Here is a 6,000-nt window from a genome sequence, read left to right as displayed (position 1 = left end):
GGATTCCCTCTGAAATAAAATAGCAGCAGCAATCACAACAGTGCTCTGCATGGTCCTAGTAAGAAGGAGCTAGTTGTGGTGGTGCTATCAACAACAGTGAAAGATTGAGAAGATTGAATCAGTGTCCCTATGATTCCCAGTTTAAAAACAAACTAAATGTTTATGCTTTAATGGTAGGAAACCATGGCACCTCTCATCGTCCTTTTACAATCTTTCACTTGTATGCCACATTCCTGCCCAAGGAAAATTTTGCCTGGCAAGGATGTAGCAGCCTGGGCATTTCAACCCCCAACAGGCATCACTACAGACAGCCCAATTCAAGGCAAGAGCCTATTCCTATCTTATGGCAACAGTAACAACAATTTAATTCATTATATGTGTGACTCTACCAAAGCTCCAAAATCATGAAATGTAGACAATTGACATTTGCCATGGGTAGAAGTATCCTGGAATGTGCATTTTAGGATTATTCTTTGTAAAAAAAAATACTTATTAGTTAACTTTAGCTAATTAAAACCTGCCTGCAGTCCCAACTTCAACAACTATGTATCATACCTTCTCCAATCATAAGAAACAAAAGTAGAGGGAGAGCTTGGAGTTTCATTTCTCCACAGTGTCTCTAGGCAGCTCCATGATATGCATTTGTCTGCAGTACTCCCAAACTCTGCAAATAGAAGGGAAAGAATTTGGGGGGGGGGGGGAGCTAAAAAGAAGCAGTGGAAATAAAGAACACTGTGGTACATGGAGACAAAGATGTTTCTAAACCATCCAGGTTTAATAATTCTCTAGTGTGGAGTAATTTCTTTCATTGTTTTGCATCACTTGATGCTTCATGTCTTGAGTTGGTCATTACAGTATTTATTTATAAAATATAGGTTAATAAATGATGTAATTATTCAGGAACCACTGTAGTTGTTGTTGTTATTATTATTATTATTATTATGATTAACCTTTATTTATAAAGCGCTGTAAATTTACACAGCGCTGTACATACAATCTTTTTAGTTAGACGGTTCCCTGCCCTCAGGCTTACAATCTAAAAAGACATGACATAAAAGGAGAAGGGAAAGGTGGTGGGGCTAGTAGGCTAATACATATAAAGTACATAGCAATACAGGAAATGGTTCGATAAAACAGGCATCAAAAGAACATCAAATAGCAAGCAACAATTATGCAATGCTTGGGAACGCTTCTCTGAACAGGATGGTCTTCAACTCTGTTTTGAAGCTGGTTAAAGAAGTGATGGCTCTTGCTCGTGGGGGAAGAAGGTTCCAGGAGTGAGGGGCAGCAAGTGCAAAGGAGCGAATCCGAGATGGGGCAGAGGAAATCCTGGGCTGGGACAGCAGACCTCGACTACCAGAACGGAGGGCCCCAGTGGGAAGGTGAGGAGAAAGAAGGTCTAATAAGTAAGGAGGGGCCAGCCCATGGAGGGCTTTAAACGTCGACAGCAGGAGCTTGTACTGAATACGGAAAGGGAGGGGGAGCCAGTGAAGGGATGCCAACACAGGAGAGATGTGGTCAGAGCGGTGGGCGGATGTGATAATGCGTGCAGCTGAATGCTGGACAGAGATTAAAGAACGGAGGTGAGAAAGAGGAAGCCCAGCCAGGAGGACATTACAGTAATCCAGTCGTGAGATCACTAGGGCATGGACCAGGATCTTGGCAGTAGAGGCGGAGAGATATGGTCGGATTTTAGCAATATTGTACAAAAAGAATCGACAAGCCTTGGGAACATGGCTTCAGAATAATGAAAGAGATCTCTCTTTTATTTTGTTCTGTTTTGAACAAAAGCCAATTAAATTATTTAACTTCAATCTTTGTGCTTTTCCAGACTGAGAGTATGGTTTCATTTGCACTGAAATGTTTGTCAGCTAAGTGCTTGGGACATGACAAGATTACAAGATTGTTTGCTGTGAGTATAGCATATCTTGATTTCACCAAGGCCTTTGACAAGGTTCCCCATGACATTCGTGCAAACAAGTTTGTAAAATGTGGGCTGGACAACATAACTGTTACATGGATTTGTAATTGGTTGACCAGCCGAACCCAAAGGGTGCTCAACAAAGGCTCCTTTTCATCCTGGAGAGAAGTGACTAGTGGGGTCCCACAGGGCTCTGTCCTGGGCTATTCAACATCTTTATCAATTACTTGGATGACAGAACTGGGGGCATACTTATCAGATTTGCAGATGATACCAAACTAGGAGGAGTAGCTAGAGATCCAGAGGACAGGATCAAAATTCAAAATGACCTGAATAGATTAGAAAGCTGGGCCAAAGCTAACAAAATGAATTTCAACACAGAGAAATATAAGGTACTGCACTTAGGGTGGAAAAATGAATTGCACAGATATAGGATGGGGGACACAAGGCTGAACGAGACTATGTGTGAAAGGGATCTGGGAGTCCAAGTAGACCACAAGTTGAACATGAGTCAACAGTGTGATGCGGCAGCTAAAAAGGCCAATGCGATTTTAGGCTACATCAATAGAAGTATTGTGTCTAGATCAAGGGAAGCAATAGCACCACTCTATTCTGCTTTGGTCAGGCCACACCTGGAATACTGTGTCCAGTTCTGAGTACCACAATTCAAAAAGGATGTTGAGAAACTGGAGCATGTCCAAAGGAGGGCAACTAAAATGGTGATGGGTCTGGAAACCATGTCCTATGAGGAATGCCTTAGGGAGCTGGGGATGTTTAGCCTGGAGAAGAGAAGGTTAAGAGGTGATATGATAGCCCTGTTTAAATATTTGAAGGGATGTCATATTGAGGAGGGAGCAAGCTTGTTTTCTGCTGCTCCAGAAAATGACCCAGAACAATGGATGCAAGCTCCAGGAGAAGAGATTCCACCTCAACATTAGGAAGAACTTCCTGACAGCAAGGGCTGTTCGACAGTGGAACACACTCCCTCAGAGTGTAGTGGAGTCTCTTTCCTTGGAGGTCTTCAAACAGAGGTTGGATGGCCATCTGTCAGGATGTTTTGATTGAGTGTTCCTGCATGGCTGGGTATTGGACTGGATGGCCCTTATGGTCTCTTCCAACTCTATGATTCTATGATTCTATTTTTGTAGTTATAAAATATGAAATCAATGCATTTTGCTAGTGTCAAGAAGTAGAAGTAATATAACACTATTCAAATGTTTCAGTTCTCATTGGCTCATTCCAGAAAAAATGTTCATATAACTTTTGGTGTTCATATACACTTTGGATTAGGTATAATATTGTACAGATATATAAACTTTCCTTTTTTATTTTTCCTGCGTCAGATGTCTATAAATTAGTTTAAAGACAGCTAAATGCAAGACATTGAATGAAGTTAGATGACTATAACTACGTACAGTTTGTGAAGTCACTTAGTTTTTCCCCAGTTTGGCATAAACTAACATCAAAAGCCCCACTCTCTTTCCTCATGCATTAAAAGTACACTGTTCAGAACAAAGTTATGCTGTTTGCTGTCATCATTTTAGAATTTCTTATTCATCTCTATTACAGTATTCTTCTGAATAATTCATACATGAGTTGTCAGTCCATGAAATAGACTGAATGGAAACTATTTGAAAGATGAAAACAAAATATTTCATTTTCACTATTTAGAAGAAATTATAAGCTGAAAGGTTAGTAACACTTTTCTATGTGCAGATAAACTAACTATTCTCTCCTTCCTTGGAGGTCTTTAAGCAGAGGCTGGATGGCCATCTGTTGGGGATGCTTTGATTTCCTGCATGGCAGGGGGTTGGACTGGATGGCCCGTGCGGTCTCTTCCAACTCTATGATTCTATGATTCTATGATTCTATGATTCTATGATTCTATGACTCTATTGAATATCAAAAAATTAAGATTAAATGTGTAACAATCGGTTCAGCGAAAACCTGATAGATCTATGTGAACTCCAATAACAACTGTTAATCCCATTCAGGGACTGAACACATAGGCCAAAAGGCCTATATTGCCCCTGGATTGGCATAGTTCTTATGGATGATGCAGGTCAATAGACCTGGGCCAGGATTGGCAAGTCTGATCATTCTGGACTAACTCTTGCTCAAAAGGCCCTTAGCACAGTCTAAAAAGACTGGTTGTTTGCAGCTGAGTTTCCAGCAAGCTACATGGGCATGCACCCCCTTACCTGTTGCCACATCTGCATTCACTCTGCATGCTCCAGTTGCAACCTGTGATAAGGGTGTTGATGGTGCCTGGTCATGTGGGTGAATCCAGGTACCCTGTTCCTGCCCTTACAGGCCACAGCAGGGGCCTTCAGAGGAAATGTGGCGACAGCTGCAGGTAAGGGGACAGACAACATTGGCAGCTCCATGGCATGAAGCCATGGCAGCCTTGAGGTAGGAATGGGCTAGAACCATGGGTGGGACACCATGAGGTTGGCTCATGGTATCCCGGCTGTGCATATGGCCCCTAAAAGCCATTTGTAATATAATCTAATAGGTCTGCTCCTTTTAAGACTTGGCTTAATGTCAAGCTCCCTTACACAGCACTTAACCTTACTTTGGTCTCCTTCCTTCCATCTTATCTTTACCACTGTGTAGATTATCGAATCCTCACATTTTTCCAAATGCTTGTGAATGAAAATATCAACAACAACAAAAAAAGAGCTTAAGAAATTCAATCTGCTTTGCCATTTTTTTTCCGGCTGTGCAAATATTTAGATAATTGAGCCATTAATAGACACTCTTTTGTGATAAAATCAGAGAGACAGTCACAGCACAGTTGAAATTGCTTCCCTTTATTGAGAAGAAAATAATTATCCAAAGTAAATCTATTTGGCTTCAAGGACAAATCTTTTTGGTGAATAGTCAATCCATTATCAGAGACTGTCAAAGGCTCTGTAGAGGATAATTTTTCCAGTTGCAGTACTGGGTATTCCCCCCCCCCCCCCAATAAGAATAGTATATATTAAGTTTAATTACCCAATTCATCCGTCCTGTGCTGCTTAGGAGTTTTCTTCTGCCCAAGTGACCCTGGGCATCCTGGAATGCTTACCTTCTTTCCCACTTAAAGATCTTTATAAAAGGAGATGTTCTAGGCAGCATATTTTCACTTCTGAAGGTGTTTTGGAATTCTTAACTCTGTTCTTTGAGCTTGAGTCAATAAGGAAGAGTGAGAGGAATGTTAAATGAAGTGAATCTATCACCATCTTAAATCCAAATCTTGTTTTTCTTGTGTTTTTATTGACAAGAATAGGGACAGAGAGTTCTAGAATTTTCTTCCTCTTATGCCAGGGAGTAAATATATCTGAACTCTGATTACTTTGGGAATATAATGTGAGAAAAATATATTTCTTATTGGGACATCAAGCATATTATTGAATTGACTGGCTACAATAGCAAGTGAACCTGCTAGAACAGTCAGAAGAATTGACAAGTTATTACTTTATAATTCAAACTTTCTAAGGATAAATTTTGACTTTGAGTTATGTCAACAACTGAGTTATGTCAATTTTAACCAATTTTTAACCAAATTCTAAATTTTTAGCCAGTTTAACTGAGCTATGTCAATTTTTAACCAGTTTTAACCAATCTTGAAAATGCAGTTCACATGAAGGTGCCTTGTACTATATGTGGTGGTCCTGTGATAAAGCAAGAAAAAACTGGAGACAAATTGAAAAAGATAATGCAAAATATATTTAAATGTAGAATTGACTTAAGACCAGAAATGTTCTGTTGAGCATATTGAAGGTGAAATTTAAAAATATGATGCCTTACATGATTATAGCTGCAGGAATATTATTTGATCAATGCTAGAAAATTGACTATGGCCCGAGACAGACGGGCCAAAAGCGCCGTCTTGCCACCGAAACTAGGGTTCTGGAGTGTACGGCCTAATGGCAGTCCCCTGTCCACACAAGGACCTCCATCTTTACATAAGTGACTTAAAGCATCCGCACGTCACTTACATCATGAGTTCTCCAGTGATGCACTCGCAACCTAACCTGGGTGCCACAAAAAGGACCCGGAAGAACCGTTTCTTTTTACTCTGGAGGGACGTCATG

Source organism: Sceloporus occidentalis, unplaced genomic scaffold (assembly GCF_023333645.1).
Source record: "Sceloporus occidentalis isolate IW3139 unplaced genomic scaffold, rSceOcc1.0.p SCAF_2, whole genome shotgun sequence".
Lineage (NCBI taxonomy): Eukaryota > Metazoa > Chordata > Lepidosauria > Squamata > Phrynosomatidae > Sceloporus > Sceloporus occidentalis.
This window is presented reverse-complemented; position numbering follows the sequence as displayed.